The sequence below is a fragment of the Belonocnema kinseyi genome, chromosome 8, assembly GCF_010883055.1.
Source record: "Belonocnema kinseyi isolate 2016_QV_RU_SX_M_011 chromosome 8, B_treatae_v1, whole genome shotgun sequence".
NCBI classification, from domain to species: domain Eukaryota; kingdom Metazoa; phylum Arthropoda; class Insecta; order Hymenoptera; family Cynipidae; genus Belonocnema; species Belonocnema kinseyi.
The window spans coordinates 91,437,966-91,456,579 of record NC_046664.1 but is presented as its reverse complement, the minus strand read 5'-3'; the positions used below and the strand labels follow the sequence as shown (position 1 = coordinate 91,456,579).

At 30.5% G+C, this 18,614-nt stretch overlaps 1 protein-coding gene across 1 annotated transcript in view; it reads right to left on the bottom strand.

The window, feature by feature from the left end:
• The window catches only part of LOC117178599 (zinc finger MYM-type protein 1-like), a 147,333-nt gene that overhangs the window by 54,243 nt on the left and 74,476 nt on the right, over positions 1–18,614 (bottom strand). The gene's annotated exons all lie outside the window — the stretch shown is intronic.

The window sequence follows — 18,614 nt, the reverse complement described above, 5'->3', positions numbered from 1 at the left end:
CCTCATTGATAGAAATTTCGTGAAACTTTTGTCGTAACTAGACTCTCCACCCTAGACGCTTAGAGAGTCTCTTTTAGTAAATTATTAGGAGATGAAGCAATAGGATACCGCAACTGTGATGTAGAACACGATGTGGTAGAAAATTTAATTGACAAAGTCTGGGGCAAATCCAGTTAATAAGAAAACGACAGAAGTCGCAATAAAATGTTTAATAACAAAATTTTTTATAGAATGAGGATTTTTTGTTAACGATACAATGAAACTACGTATGCGAGAACAAGCTGTCGCGGGCCTTAGGCGCGCTCAAATTTGTGACTAAAGCGAGTGACTTAAAACAAGCAATGTCAATTTGATATTATTTAATTTCGATTTAAACTGAAAAATGTCTATAATGTAGGATTTTCATTTTACATTTTACAATTTTTTTGAAATTTAAACGTAGAACTGTACTGACGTTTTTGATTATTGGAATTTTTGTTTAAAATTGTTCAATGTTAAGAACGTTCATTTTTAAATGATAAAATTTTGAAAACTTGTTTGAAAACTTTCCAACATTAAAGATCCTAAAATAAATGTTATTAGACTGATAAAATCCTTCAAATTTGATTATTATGTCACTTTGTATGTTTTACTTTACAGTTCAAGAGTCAATTTGATTTACAGCGAAATATTTTTTTTCTCGAAAACTAGCTCTTAATATATGATATAACAAATGCTTTAAAATTTTCAAAAGAATTCCAAACGAATGGAAACCAAAGAATTATCAATGTAAAAGAACGGACAGAATACATTGAACTTACTTTATTAGTGACAGATGGTATAGAGGCCTATACCATCTGTTATTACCCAGCCTAAAAAACATGTAGAAATGAGTTTATTATTGATTAATTAACATAAATAATAATAATATGTCAAGTATGACTGCATTAATATAGAAACACGCCTACGATATTTGTTATACGTACACGAGTAGGGAAAGGGGGGCGGCGACAACCAGTTAACAGTGAATTATTTTTTTAAAGTTAATAAGATGTTTAATTGGTGCAGTTTTTTCTCATTTCGAGTTATACATTATTTTATATCATATTTCTATAAGTATTAATCACATGAAAAAATAATAATTTGGTAATTTAATTATTTCTAACATGCTGTATTTCGTCGGATTTGCCCCTCACCTGAGGGCAAAGCCGTCTGCAGCTTTTTAAGAAAATTAAAACATTTAAAGATAAGAAAATATGCTGGTTTGCTTCTGTGGTATTGTATGTACTGGAAAAATTACCTTTAAAGATATCCAACAAGAAGAATAAGTTATTTTGAATAAAAATAGAGATAGTTGTAATATAACCTCTTATTCGTTGACATTCTACTAGAAACGGACTTTACGGAATGTTTCTACTGTACCAATACAAGAAAACTGCATACCGACCGGGTTGATACTTATAACATTTAATCATGGACATAGGAAACACGGGACTAGGCATGCCATCCTAACTTGGGCGAGCGGGGTTGAATCCACGGAAAGCGGGAGAATTCAATGAGTGGGGAGAGCCGCCATCTTACGATGTGCCATTTGATTATGCGCGCGAGCATTTTTGCCGACAAACTGTGCATAAGAATATAAACATGTGGGCGCTGCCATGTTTGTCGCAGGACATCAAAAGATGGCGGACCTCCCCCCTCATTGCATGACCGCCACAATGGTTTCTTCCATGTAGCCCACAAGATAAGTTGCTGTTCTACGCTGCCGATCATTTATCCACGAAGCTTGTGACGCGTATTTCACCTACCCAGTAAGAAGCTTTGCATTAAAAGGTATTAAACATTTTGAATCCTTAAGAATGCTGTTTCTGTCCTTCGTTTTTTAATCCTCATTGGGCAGTGAAAATAATCAGATTCCAATCCCTTTTAAAGCCGATCCGAGCTATCAAACGTAACCTCCAATAAATTAAAAGCACAATTTTCGTTTGAAGCATTATAACGCGCTTAAAAATCATGACATTTGCAAAATCTGAAAGGATTGTATATAAGAATATATCTCTTTATCGCGAAATGTTCGCTTTGTTCAAATATGATCAATTACAAAAATATAAAGTCATGGTAAAAAATTTCGAAACATTATTTTTCACCAGAAACTTCTGCATGGAAACTAATCCTGATATCGTAAAATGACAAATCCTTTGTTTTAAAAAGCTTTTTATATCATTATTTTTCGAAAAACAGTAAATAAAAGTATCGAAATTTGCGAAATTAAAAGGGATTAAGCTTTTTCTATTTTTTAGTTTCTTTGTGGTATTCAGAAAAAAATTGTCGATGCTAAGTACAGAAAGGAATTCAATTTAAGAGATAACTTCAACTGCTGTGAAATTCAAAACAGGAGGAAAAAAACGGGATCGAGAAGTATTCAACATTTCTCACGTTTCCATTGGATGAATGCAATTTTTTAATATTTTTTAATGCAAGCCTTATTAGCGGGTAAGCACTTGTCAATATTATTTTCGTCGTGCCTGCCCCCCTAACCAAGCCTCGCTTGTTTGTGAGATTTATTACATTTTGGACTTGAATTACGTTTAACTAATATAATTAGATTGTGTGATATTGTTTTATCTGTCAAATATCAAATTTTTATACTGTGAGTATTGTCAACAAAGTTTAAAACTTTATATTTCTGTCAGCGAAACTTCCATTCTTTCGTGGTAAAAACTGTTTTCTGTATAATTTTTCTCTTACGTCAATTTTCAAGATTTTAGTAATTAACACTACCTCTCTGATAAAATAGATTTATTTTATGCAAAGGAGAACTAAAATTGTTAAATAATAGCCAGGCTATACGGAAAATCGCCTTTGCTCCACTGGTTGGCCCTTCCACCCCTTACCCTACATTAATTAATGGTTTCGCGATTCGGTGTTGTGTTTACGACGGAAAACTGCATTCGTCGAGTTCCAATTTTCCCTGTGCAATTGTTGAATTGCACTGGCCAGAATGAATGACCGACGAATAATAACTCTTTTTTCGCAATGATTAATCTCTCTACTATGTCAAATTCCGATTATCTCTGTGTAATTTGCGAGCAAAATCCAATTGCAATTTTGAAAAGACTATTCTATCTAAATCCCTAACTTACAGGGGAATGAGATTTAATTAACTCACTTTTCTTTTATTACCAGCATCACTAAGATTGCAATGCGCAGTTCTATTTCACAAAACCGAATCGTAATTTGAAAATCAAAATATTAATTATTTTATTCTCGTAGATTTATTGGAGTTAATTAGAGTAGGATTAGGATGAAGTTGATAATTAAACACAAAATCTGATGCGAAATAACGCGAATTACTGTAAAATTAGGATTTCTGAAGAAAAAATTGCTGTCAGTAATTAAAAAAATTCTTATTGTTTATATAGATGCCTAATAAAGTTCTGAAATTCTCTGGTGGATTTTTTGTTATCAATACAAAACGAAAATATTTTACATTTGCTTAAGGACGTTTGTGTGAATTGTTGCGTTCAATGACATTAATTTTTAGAATAAAGATTTCTGATGTTTTTCGAATTTTTTTGGATTATTTTTAATTCATCTTTCATTCTTTGAAAATCCCTTTAAATCCATTGAATTAAATGGATTTTCCATTTTTAGTTTACCCTAAATTTTTACAAATTTTAGTGAAGTCAATGAAATATCCTGGATTTGAAATGTTGTTCAATTAATTTGGAATTCACCCTGAATTCTTGAAAATTTCTTATGAATATTTTAAATTCCTTTAAATTTTCTCGAATTATCTTAAATTTCGTGAATTTAACCAGAATTCATTTAATTCCATTAAATTCAACGGATTTTTCTTTTGTATTTTAAATTCATCCTGAAGTCTTTTAAACCAAACTTGAATTTTAGGAATTTCAGTCATTCTTTTGAATTTCGTTGATTTTTACAACGTATTCTGAATTTAATGATTTTAATTAATTTTTGTAATATTTTTCATTTTTTTCATGTCATTTGATTTTTTTATTCGCCTTGAATTTAATGAATTTTGTCGAGTTATTCTCATTCACTTTGTTTCATATTTTTATTCTGTCTTTAATTAAAATTGACAGCATGTTAAATAATATTGTGTCGAACCTTTAAATTTTATAATTATTCTGGAAACGTGATAATTATAAATGCTTTCTGATTGAAAACATTAAAAATCGTAGAATTAAAACTTGAAGCACTAAAAATTAAAGTCTTATTAATGAATCAATTATTCTAGTTTCGAAATAGTTTTGAGGTTAGATTCATAAAAATCATTTTTTGCACAAGACCTCTCTTTCATTAGCTATTCTTTTATTATAATTTTCATGAGCTCAAATAATTAATATTTTCATTCGTTGTGAAATTTCTTTCATCTTTGTGAAACATTTACAATCTCAAATATTTAAATTCTTTTTCAAATTTTTAAAAATATTTCTCAAATCCTTTGCAAATTATCCATTAGTAAATATTTGTATAAAAAAGATGACGGAAATTGCTACAAAGTTACATTAATACGTAAAAATATAGTTTTTTTTTTATTTTTGGGTCATATTTAGGGCACTGCGGGGAAGATTTTGAATATGTTAAAATACGTTTACAAAGATTAAAAATATATACAGATAGTTACAAATACTTCACATATTACATATTTCAAAAAGGTAAAGAAAATGTCACAATAATTTAAAACATTTCACAATGAATGAAAATATTAGAATGATTTTGCAAAGTTAAATAATATTGGAAAAGATTCAAGAAATATTTCATGTATCGAAAACTATTTCAAAAGCTTTGAAAGATTTGAAGTATTTTGCAATCATTTGATATATTCAAAAATATTTTCAAAGGTTTCAAAAGAATAATAAAATTTCATCGCAATTTCAGAAAGATTGGAAATATGTTGAAATATTTTGACAAAGATTTAAATTATTTTACAAATATTGTAAAGGATTTAAAACTATTTCAGAGATTTTAAAGCTTGCAAAGGATTTGATAAAGATTTTTAAAAATTTGAAAAAGAATTTAAATATTTGAGATTGTAAATGTTTCAGAAAGATGAAAGAAATTTCAGAACGAATGAAAATATTAATTATTTGGGCTCAATTTCGAGGCCAGAATAATTGATTCATTAAGGCCATGTGACGAGAGGATCACGTGACCAAACCTGGTCTTCGATTTTTCTTGCCTAACTTACGTCTAAACGAAATGGGATATTGCTCTGAAAGTTTGGGAAATGAAAGAGGAGGTAATAAAGTCCATGTCTCTGCCTTGTTCCGGTGGAAATTTTGAGAAAAAATTCTTTTTGAAGAAAATACCAGTGGAAGTTTTCTTTCCCAACTTACATCAACACGGAATGAGATATCATGTTAAAAATTTAGCACGATAAATAGAAGGCATGCAAGAACTTGTCTCTGGTTCTAAATAATTAGAATAGTGAAAAAAGTTTTTTTTTAAATTTCTATTTTGGAGAAATACCGACCGTGCTGTCGTCAAACCCTGCAAGCAATTTGCAAAGTTGTCAATGGGCTAGTTATGAGGTTTATATTTATCAAAGTAGGACAAAACAACAAAAATCGCTCACGAACATTATGCACCAATAATGCAAAAACTAATGTTTGCACTTGAAATGCAAATAAACATATTTGGTCTGACATACGTATCATTCTGGTATCAGCTGTGTCAAAGCATCACTAGCACAGCGATTAGACAACTTCCATGGACATAGAAAACACGGGACTAGACATGCCATCCTAACTTGGTCGAGCGGGGTTGAATCCACGGGAGGGGGGAGAATTACATGAGTGGGGAGAGCCGCCATCTTACGATGTGCCATTTGATTATGCGCACGAGCATTTTTGCCAACAAACTATGCATGAAAATATAAACATGTGGGCGCTGCCATGTTTGTTGCGGGACATCAAAAAGTGGCGGACCTCTCCCCTCATTGCATCACCCCCGCAATGGCATGCCTAGTCCCTTGTTTCCTATGTCCATGACAACTTCGAACTTCTAGGGGTCGATCAGCTGTTACACTCATCACATGGCCTTAATAAGAGTTTAATTTTTAGTGCTTCAAGTTTTAATTCTACGATTTTTAATGTTTTTAATCAGAAAGCATTTATAATTGTCACGTTTTCAGAATAGTCATAAAATCTAAAGGTTTGACACAATAGTATTAGAAATACTTTCAATTTTAATACATTTTTTAAATTTTTACACGATTTTCAAATATTGTTAATATTAACTCATTACATTATTTAAACTTTTATCTTTACGTACCCTTGACAATTGATTAATTAAGTATTTTAGAAAATAATAATATGACTGATGAGCACAACTTCCCTTATTTTCTATTTTCACTGCCTATCACAAGATTTAAATTTAATCAACAAGGACTGTACACGCCGCGCCACATAACGCCACGAATTGACATTGAATACACCATTTAAAGTAACTAACATCCCATATATTTTCTCTGTTTCTACAGGCCAAAAATATTCAGCGTTATTCAACTGTTTAAGTTCAAATGGGCTTTAGTTCAATTGCGCCTTATTTCAAACGTATACCTACCACCGCGCCGCGCCGGTGAGGTGCGCGACGATTCGGCATTACGCCGTCTTCAGACTTATTTTATAGCAAATGAGGTTAGTGAAGAAGCTTTTGAATCCCTAACTCCAAAATTTGTACAAGATTAAGATTGATTAAATATTCTATTAAACGATTTCTAAATAAATGATGTATTTAACATTTATTTGCCTTTCATTTTTGTATCTTGAGAATAATATTTGAATTTTATGTATACAGTAGGTCAGGATTTTTAGGTAATTTCGTTATTTTACGCCTGATTTAAAATGAATTCGGCCAGCGATGATTGTTATTCGTACGTTATTCTCCAATAAACCGCCATTAAATTATAGTTTACTTGTAACCACTATCAATACGATCGCCGACGGTTATAAATTTATACCAAAAAGTCAAATGTAACATATACTTTAAATAAAAAATTGTTTCTTCCAAATGTGATATGATTTAAACCAATTTATTTCGATATGACGAGGGGCCGATCGCTTCAAAATTCCTGATACATTCACCAAATATTCCCATACACGTATTCCTTTAATATTCCCGGATATTATTTGTATTCTTTATATTCTTAATAATCTTGAATATTTTTTATATTCCAAAATATTCCGAGATGTCCCTAAATCTTTACAAATATTCTGACATATTTCTCAATTTCCCTTTGCGCTGTACAAGTTTTTAAAGATTCTAAATTGTTTAAAGTGATTTTAAAAAATTTCAAGAAAGTCCAAAGAAGTTTCTGTATTATTGTGTAATTACAAATATTTTCAAATGTTTAAAATAATTTTAATGACTTTCAAAATAGTTTAACGGGATTTAAAAATCCTTTTAAATTAAAAAAGATTAAAGATTATAAATGAATTTCAAAAGAGTTCAAATAATTTTAAAGAATTCCAAAAAGTAAAAAAATTTTCGAGAGATTTCAAAGACTTTAAAATACTTTGTATGAGTTCAAAAGATTTAAAGTGATTTTACGGGATTTTGTAGCATTTCAGTGTATTTGATACGGTTTAAAAAATCGGTAAAGGAATTAAAAATATTACAAAGCACATTAAATGATTTTAAAATCTTATTAAAAAGTTACAGGATCTTCATATAATTCAAAAATATGTTTAAGTATTAAAATAGATTTCCTGGAATTTCACATTTTCTTTTATACTCGAAGTTAGGTTACCCGCGAGACTTTAGGCGTTTGGAATTCGAAACATATAGGGTTCGAACCCGCAGCAAATAAAAATTTTCATAGCGTGCGATTATAAATAGTGTAGTGATTGTGTAATACAAAATAATTTTATACTCGAACATGTGAACAAATATCAAAGTATAAAGTAATAATACAAAAGATTAATGTTTTTCGGCGAAAAATTGGTTTCAAAACTTCTTCGATGTAGACTGTATTTTAGCTAGAATTTTATATTTTATAGAACTATTTTACATTTTTCATATACCCTATCTTTCAATCGAGGTTACGTCACCCCGGCATTTAAGTTTTATAGAACTTTGTAACACATTTCTACATGTTGCGTAGGCCAGTCTCCTGTAGAGCCGAAAATGCACGAGTCCGAGCCCCCTCCGTCCGACTTCACGCTTTGTTTCCGGTGGCTAACTGGCTATTTGGAGGAGTTTTTAAGTAAAAAGAATTTCGCAGGGTGTCAAGAGAATGAAAGTTCAAGAAATTAATTCTTATCAAGCCTTCTTGCGCAATTTTGTTGCACATTTTTTAAAATTGATTTTGGTTTAAAAAATGTTCTTCCAAATTTGCGTAAGTTTAAGAGATATTTAGGAAATTTGAAACGATGATAAAATAATTAAAATTTGTAAAGATTTTTTCAAGAATTTTTTAAAGTTTCACGAAAAAGAAAAAAAAATCTTTTAGATTTCTACGAATAATTGATATAATTAAAAAAAAAATTGATTAAAAAAAATTCCAATACATTTTAAACTATGTTTAAAATGGTCAATAACGAATCTGAAGATTTTAAGGCAATTTTTTCATTTTGCAGAATTTCAAAAAAATCAGGAAAATTTTTAATAGTTTTTAATGATTAGAAGGCTTAGAAGGTCCGACAAGATTATAAACAGAACTTTTTCAAGATTTGCAGGAAAATTTTTAATACCTTTTTATTTAAAAAAAACGTACTTTATAAGAATATTAAAAAAGGTTTTTAAACATGTGAAATGATTTCCTAAAATTTAAAAGAAGACTGTAGAAGATTTTTAAGCAAAATGTTTCAATTTGGTAAGATTATAATGAATAGATTAAAATCAAGTAAATGCAAGAAATATTAAAAGAATCGAAGAGATTCAAATAGAATTTTAAACTTAAATTCTGTTAGAAACTTAGATTCTTGAATAATTCAAACATGAACTTTAGAAACTTTTAAAGGAATTCCGAAAGATATCAAGGAGGTAAAACTATAATATTTTTCTTAAAATTCCTGGGAAAGATTTAAAAGATTATGAGTCAATTTTTTCATATCTTGAATTAAGGAACATAATTCTTATCAGGCCTTCTTGTGCAATTTAGTTACACAATTTTGTTAATTATATGTTGGTTTAAAAATCCGCTTTCAAATTTTAGTGAGTTTAAAAGATATTCAGAAATTTTGAAAGGATTCAAATATAATGAAAACGTGTAAAGATTTTCTAAGAATTTTATAAGTTTTCACGAAAATGAAAAAAGTTATTTTAGATTTCTGGAAATAATTAAAATAACTTTTTATTTCCAAAAATTAATTTCAGGACATTATTTTAAAGCATTTCAAAACATTCAAAAACACGTCAAAAATGGTCAAAATATCTGAAAAATTTTAAAGGTATTTCTTTTAATATTGCAATATAATAAAAATTCAGGAAAAATTTGAATAATTTTCAAAGATTAGAAGACCTAAAAAGATTAGAAAAAACAATTATTTTCCTAATTATCGTGTGAAAATGTTTAATGATTTTTTATTTTGCAAAATGTGCTTTAAAAGACAATTAAAGAAGATTTTTAAACACATCAAACAATTTCCTAAAATTTCTAAAAAGTGTGTAAAAGGTTTTAAAATCAACATTTTTGAATTCGATAACATTACAAATTAAAAAAAAAAGTAAACAATCGAATAAAATCAATAAATATTTAGTAGAATTGATGAGATTAAAAAAGAATTTAAACTATAGAGGAGTTTTAGAAACGTAGGATAAACTGATTTAAAAAAATGATGAACCTAAAAATATTTGTACACGAATAAGAAAGATGCGCCTGGAAATTGTTTACCAGTCTTTAAAATTAAAATGATTTTTTTTAAAATTACTTTCAGCACATTTCTTCTCAAGCAGAATGAATCGCAAGAGGTTCAATTATTTACAATCAGAATAAGTAATTACATAAATTTTGAACATTCAAAAAAGATAACTTGGAATAAGTTGATATTCTCAAAGCATCTGAAAAACTTCAAAGACATGTTTTTTAAAATTTGCAAAATTAAAAAAAATCAGGAAAAAATTGAATAATTCTTAAAGATAACAGATTGTAAGGTCTGGCAAGATTAGAAAAACAGAATTATTTTTCTAATAATCGTGCGAAAGTTTTTAATAATTTTTCATTTGAAAAAATGTATTAAATATTTGAAAAAATTTGAAAAATTTGAAAAAATGTATTAAATGAAATATATTTCAACTTTAGAAGTGTTTTAAAAACGCAAGATAAACTTTATGAACTTTAAAGAATCTCGAAAGGTTTCAGGACAATAAACATAGTTTCTTAAAATGCTTGGGAAATTTTAGAAGATTATAAGGAAATTTTTGTCTACATTTTGAATGCTTTTTTTAATTTTTGATAAAAACTCGAGAGAGTTACCAACAGCTTGAAAAATGCAAAACGTTTTAAATAGATAAGAAATTTTCCTAAAATTATTTAAAAGCCCATAAAATAAAAATATAATGTCTTTAAAATCTCCTAGGATCTTTTCTGACACATCTGATATATTCAAATACTTTTTTTTAATTTTCTTAAAAATCTTATAATAATTATTTACATATTAATTTATAAACAAGCTGATAATACTTATTTTATTGTATATGAAATATTTACAAAATCTTTAATGCTTCAAAATACTTATCTTAAAATTACAAAATTTAGCTTTTACAATTTTATTTTAATTGTAAAATAATTGTAATTGGAAATAGATTGTAAATAATTGTAAAATAAATCCAACAAAATTTATTTTATGAAGAAAATATTAACGTTTTAAGTCGATAGAGGCTAGGCGACTCGCGCGCGGGTCGTAGCGAGATACTCAGATCCGATTCATAATACAGTTCACCGGCGCCAAAAGTAAAAACTAATCAAGTAATCAGGTAATATAAAAGTATTATGCATACATAAATAATAGTGCGTAATGTATAATAATTTAATAATTTATTACTATGTAAAATAGAATGGTTCTATTTTTATGACAAATTGTACAAAAGTAAAACAAAACATAAACATCTGATAGTTGAGATTTAACGGATTCTTAATTTCTGCGAATCTTTTAATGCTTCAAATTCATAGAATTGAAAATAGTGAAATATCGAGAAAGTGCGCTTGTTTTTCACTACTTTTTTAATAGAGCGTTAGTATTTTTTGTCTTCTGAAAGAGAAATGTCACTGGATTTTTAATTTCTTAACAAAAGTGTTCTTAACAAAAGTGAATTTGAATCATTAATTTTTCATTGAAAATCAGTGGCAATAAGTGAGCGTTCGAGTTCTCACTATTTTATCAGCGAAATGTCCTTTATTTCTTTCAGGGTGAAGAATATATATCTCTTTCAAATAAAATCCAGAATGCAAAACTCTTTGAGCATAATACATTGATACTACGTGATCACTTGATTAGTTTTTACTTTTGGCGCCGATGAACTGTATTATGAATCGGATCTGAGACTCTCGCTACAGCCCGCGCGCGAGTCGCCTAACCGCTATCAGCTTAAGACGTTAATAATTTCTGGAATATCAATTCGATTGCGCAAAATTTTGCCAGAAAACTTCTTTTTACTGTTGTGGACAACTTTCTCGCTGAAGGTTTTTCGTTGCTCAAAATTCGCTCGATAAACGAAACGCTGAAAGTTAGAGAGGTCCGATAAGCGCCACGCATCAGAAAAAATTGTTTAAAAATTGTTTTGAAATAAATTTTTGAATTCCTTTTGATCTATCAGTCGAAGGACATTTCGAACTACATTCGCTGAAAATTTTATTGAAAAATATTGAAAACTGACTGACTGAGCACCAGTTTAAGTGAAAAATGAATTGAAATTAATTTGTCCAGAAAAGCCAGTTTTTTTACTTTAATTGGAAAAATAAAAAAGCTACAACTTTTTTCCTAAGGGAAAAAGATGTGCAATGAAATTCTACATCTAGGTATGGTTTTAAAAATTAAAATACGAAAATGTTTTTGAAAAATTCCAGGGGCCTCCCCACTCCCGGCGAATTAAGTTTATGTGCACTTCTTCGATTCGGCAGCTCAAATATGGTATGCGCAAAATACGCAAACTGTATTGCTGTAGTTAAGCGAGCATTACGTTATGGTTGGAAGAAACAGAATTATGCGTGTATCGTCGAATTATTTCTTTCAGTGCATTCTTTTGAATTCTTTAAAATTTTTCTAAATTAATTTCAATTTTACTGTAATCAGTGGTATATTCTACATTTTTGATTTTTTTTTAATTCACTTGAATTTTATAAAAATTAGCAGAGAAATCTGACCAATTTCATCGAATTATTTGGAATTCAAAAGAACATTAGTCTCATTATGCATGCACATTACTCACTTTTAGTCAATTTTAGTCTCTTTATGGATAAGGAATTAGTCACTTTTGTTCAATGTTCGGTTTAAATAGGCCGCTTAAGTGTTTTCCAGTCTTTTGGTCATTATAATGATGGGGCAGTTTTTAAAATTGCGAGTGGGGCCAATTGCCGCACCTATTATTCGCAGGACTATCATATGCCTCTATCAAGCGATAGCTTAACAAACTAATAAAAATGTCATCAATCATGAGCTGAATATTGTATTCATTATTTTTTTGACGATTTATATCATTATTTAGGACTGTTGTAGAATGTTGTTTATTAGGATTTTTAAAAATAAGGAACAAAACCTTTTTACAGAAATTTAAATTCAATGCAGTATGGAGGTAATAGACTAAACAATATCGGTAATTAACAAATTCGTAATAAATGTTTTTGTATTCCTCATAGTTTCGTTTTGTGTTAGTGAAAAAGCTGTTTACGCTGCGCGAGCATATTATTATCTAGCGCTGTTCGCGCAGCTCGCTCCGCATGCATGGCTGAGCGCGCCTAGGGCGCGCGACTGTTGATTCTCGCGCTTTGCGCTCGATAATGCATTCACTTCACATTACGCTCTCGGTCTTTGTAGTTCTCCCTACATTACTGCACAGACTGTTTAAAATTCAAGTTCAAAGCTTTGACAACTATAGTTTGGTGATTGTGAGTTCTCTTTTGTTGAAGTTTCGTCGAATTTAACGAATACATTTTCATCTCGTGTCTCGTACTACGCATTCGATTTCTTAAAAAATGTGAACTTTTCTGCATTATATTCAACACTTGTATATAAAGGTTATATTATATTTATTTTTCTACCTCGGTCTGGAATTGCTTATTCAGATATTGCAAAATAAAGTTCAAATTTTGTTTATCAAGATTACCTCAATATTTGCTTCTTACTTTACACTTAAATTTATTCTCAGGTACCCTGAAAAACGCACAGAAAAAACTAAAAATATAATTTGTTGCAGGAAACTTTTTAGAGCGATAAAGTTTTGTTTAGCCAACTTCGCGTCTTTCAAAAAACATGTGTTTGCCATGGAAAACCCAAAGAGAGTTTAACCGATATTTGTGTAAAGTTTATCCTGTGAAGTTAATTTTTGTTGCAGAGAATCTTTCGTCGGATATCGATGTAAAGTTTATCTTCTATTTTTTCTGTGCGTATTATTTCAATAAATTTATATTATTGCAGTTCGCAATATGTATTGGTATTGAAACATACGTATTTTCATTTTCTTGTTTTCGTAAATGAAAAAAGGCGCATGCTATAAGAAAAAAAGTAGATTGTGTACCTAGACAGTAAAGTTGAACTTTATACGAGGATGCAGAGTATAAAACAGTTTTACTGCCTTAGTGCATACGATACTTTATATGAAATAGGCAGAATAAGAGTACTTTTTCTGGAAAACGGGGCTTGATGGTACCGGGTACACAGAAAATCGCCGATCCTCCTATGAACACCGAAATCGGTGTTCAATAGAGTTGAAACAAATTTGAGCCACACAGGTTCATTCGGAGAATCTAGCGGAAAAGCATCATTGAGACACTGATTTTTCTCATTCAGTGCAACGTGAAGTGTCGTCTGCAAACTATAAGTCAACTGTCAAGATCATTTTGCCGGTCGTTATATGAGTGAAACAGATGTTAATAAGCAGGTAAGTTATAATAATAATTACCTAACTTTTTATTTCCTCCCATTTACGAGCGACTAAATAGTCTTGGAATAAAAATAGTACTTGGCGTGATGTAATATCCAAATGGTAGGTTAGTCAAAACCTACTATATGACATTCAAACCACCAAAGCCGGGATGTACAAACTAAGTCGTGACCGTCTGCATCGAAATTGATGCCTGGCCGTTCGAACAAATTTCCACTAGATTTTCCGCGGAAGTTTAAAGGTATCTGAGATATCTAATCTTGCAATGGCAAGTGTCATACATGAAAGATAAGCTAAATACAATTGTAAATAAAAACAGAAATTTGTTTTTCGCGATGAGTAGGGATGTAAATTTGCATGAAACTTTAGCCTGATGAAAAGTTTCATGAAACATTGGGAGTTTCGTGAAACATTGCAATGTTTCAAATATAGCGCGGGAACATTCAAACTGACAAGATAAAAGCCTATTAGGTATTTTCACTTCAATAAACAGCTAACTTCGCTTCGTAGATTGCTGAGGGGAAAATAAGGGACCAATTGTATGGGATTCAGTTCATTTTTGTCCTATTTTGCTAACATCTTCGTAAAAGGTAATTTTTTATATATAAGTGTAGTTAAAAAATAGTTTTTATTTTTTAATGACTACTTCACGAAATAATAAAGTAATAATAATAATGATGATTAATTACAAATATATTACAAAAATAAAGTTTTGTTCCATGCATTTGATCCATTTTTCCCCCTGAGCTTTTAACCAAGTGAAGTTAGCTGATGGTTGAAGTGAAAATACCTAATTGAGACTTTCATATCCCAACTTTTTCCTGCCGGCTGATTTGATTTATTTTTCCGGTTTGTACTTTGGACCAATGATGCCAATGTTGGCACCCTGAGCTATTGCGTTTGCGTTAGGGCTGGCCGCTTATTGGGCGCACTTGGCGCGCGATTCAAAATTACATTAAAATTATATTTCACAAAACATTTAATTTAAAAAGAAATTTCTTGGAAAAGTGATTGAAAATAATTATTTATAAGTTTTTAATATTTTGTATGTATTTTTCTGGGAATTTATATAATTATATAACCTATAGATACATACATTATCACGACTGCATTGTAGTTATGCTTTCTTTTTTTTTTTACTTCAAGCGTCGTTTTGTCACGTCTCAATCGAGAAGAACAATCTGCAATTTTGTTTTAGAATTATTCAAATATTATCACTATTATATTCTGCAATTAGCTTCTATATATCAAGCTGCTGAAATATTATATGGTATTTAAAAAATTGTATATATTAACAAATATTTTGAGAAATATTAGTCAGTCTTTCAAATCCAATGAAAATAAACTGTTATTCATCAAATATATGTGTTATAAATTTTTTTCTTGTTTGAAATCAAAAGTTACACAATTTGTATACATTATTGTGTATATTTTAATAATTATTTATTTAAATTGCAAGAATTGTTTTTCAATGTAATTTTGAATCCCGTTTCAAAGGGTAGACAACCAGCGCTCAGCCAGCCCTAACGCACGCATGAATGGAAATTATTATAATTTTATTATTGCATTAAATAGTCCCTAAAAAAGAAAAACTATTTTTCAATTACACTTATACAGAAAAATGACTTTCTACGAAGATATTAGAAAAATAGAGTAAAAATTAACCGATTTCCATGCATTTGGTTAATTGTTATCCCCTCAGTATTCAACGAAGCGAAGTGAGCTAGTGATTGGAGTGAAAATACCTTATTATATATGTAGACGGTCATGACTTTTTCTATACATCCCGGCTTTAGTTTAAATGTCGACGGGCATGACTAACCTAACTTTTGGAAGTTGCATTAGGAAGTTATAATTTCATTCTAAGTGACTGGTACGCCCTATTAAATGAAAGAAATTTGAAAATTAGGTAAATATTGTTTCAATTGGTTTCCTTATTAACAATTATATAGGCAATTATCGCAAAGCGAATAGTTGCTTTGACAGGTATTCAGGTGGCTGACAGCGCGGTTCAGAACTTCACAACTCTGCATGAGCCAAATTTCAGTCTCGAAATGATACTTTCCCCTAGATGCGCACATGGGCATCTACGTTCAGAGGAAAACATTTGAGACGTGAAAACTCTCTCAAATGATCATTGGGAGAATAAAGTGCTATTTTACTGTCGCTCTGTGGGCAGATAAAGTGCTGTTGTTCTGCATATTTCAAATAAATTAAATTTGGTTACTAAACATTTTATTACAACTTGCATCCTTTTTCTATAAATTGAATTGGTTTGTTTTCTGTGTTTTTTTTTAAAGATCTAAACCAAAAATACGCAACCCAGCGTAAAGTTCTTCTAAGAGAATTTGTAGATATAATTAAGGCAACAAATTTTGTTTGTCATAAAGTTATTGAAGCTTGTGTCCTTATTCGGAAAATTTATATTTTTTATTTTTAGTATAATTTTATAACAAAGGACCCCGCACTAAATGTATGGGAAAATGGCTTTCGGTGGATTTAGCTGAAGCTTTGTGATTTTTAAGGTTATAAGTGCCGGATGAAATATCCGTAAAAAAATTTTTTTAAAAATGGACAGTTTTAGCGCTATGCGGCGCTAAGCGCTCAAGATCAGTGAATAAAACGAATTACAACAGATTTTGTTACAAAAGCGATGTCAACATAGAAATCACGATTCAGATCGTGGTCTGTCATATTTTCGCCTACACCGTTGACTTATAGAGCGCGCTTCTCTAAACGATCAAACGCTAAGCGCCCAAGGTTTTAACTTGACTAATTAATCACTTCTTTAAAGGCAGAAATGGTACCCAAAGTAACATTAGTAACTAGTGCGCACATACCGATAATAACATTCTACCCTTCGCAAGAGGGTTGAACGCTAAGCGCTCAAGATCAGCGAATAAAACCAATCCCAGTAACTTTAGCGACAAACGCGATGTCACTATAAGAATCAGGCATCAGAAAGTAGTCAGTAATATGTTTAGCCAGCCGAATGAGTTATATTGCGCTTCTCGAAACGATCAAACGGTAAGCGCCCAAGATTTGAATTTGACTAAGTAATTACTTTTTTAAAGACAGAAATGGTATCCAAAGTAACATTAGTAACTAGTGCGCACATCGATAATAACAGTGTACCCTTCGCCAGAGGGCCGAACGCTAAGCGCCCATGATCAGCGAATAGAATCAATCCTAGTAGCTTTAGTGACACAAGCGATGTCTGTATACGAAACACGCATCAAGAAGTGGTCAGTAACATGTTTAGCCAAACCAATGACAATATGAGTCAACACCGCTGACTCATATAGCGCGCTTCTCAGAACGGGCAAACCCTAAGCGCAGAAGATTTGAACAGACCACGATCTGAACCGTGATTTCTATGTTGACATCGCTTTTGTAACTAAATCTATTGTAATTCGTTCTATTCACTGATCATGAGCGCTTAGCGTTCGGCACTCTTGTGAACCGTACAATGTAATTTTCGGAATCCACGCACTAGTTACTAATGTTACTTTGGATACCATTTCTGCCTTTAAAAATGTGATGAATTAGTCAAGTTAAAATCTTGGGCGCTTAGCTTTTGATCGTTTTGAGAAGCGCGCTATATGAGTCAACGGTGTAGGCGAAAATATGACAGACCACGATCTGAACCGTGATTTCTATGTTGACATCGCTTTTGTATCAAAATCTATTGTAATTCGTTTTATTCACTGATCTTGAGCGCTTAGCGCCGCATAGCGCTAAAACTGTCCATTTTTTTGGATTTTTTTACGGACATTTCATCCGGCACTTGTAATCTTACAAATTACAAAGTTTCAGCTAAATCCACCTAAAGCCATTTTCCCATACATTTAGTGCGGGGTCCTTTGTAAATCTTTTTTGGTTGAACAACTTTTCTTTCTCATTTTTTTTTCTTATTTCGTGTCGGTTTTCCAAAAATTTAAATCTTTTATTTTTAAACTTATTTTTTACGAATAAAAGAAAATCCACTGGTCCTATCTAAAAATTGCTCTTGAAAAATTCGTCCACCTTTTTCAGCTGAACGAATTTTGTCTATTTTTTTCGTATCTTGTGTCTTTCACTAAATGTAATTTTTTACATTATTTTTTACGATTAAAACAAAAACTACGCGTCCTATCAAAAAATATTAATCAGAAATATGTTGCTCTTGTTTGGATGAGCAGCTTTTGTCTATTTTTTTCATAGCTTGTGTCGTTTTTCCAAAAATTAATACATTATTTTGAATTTTATTTTTTACGATTAAAAAAATATATCGTTTTATAAAAAAATATATATAATTTGTAGCTACTTTCTGGATGAAAAACTTTTGTTTAATTTTTGTCGTAGCCTTTGTCGTTTGTCCAAGAATTCAATTTTTGAAGATTGACAACAAAATGGAATTTTTTATTGGTTTTTATGGGATTAAAATTGGGATTTTCGATTTTTTATGAAAAATCAAAAAGTTGTTATGATACGAGGGTAGTTCAATAAGTCCTTAGAATGACCAACAGATGGCGCGCGAATCGCTCCAAATCATCTGTTTTCAGTCAGCACCACTCCCGACTAGA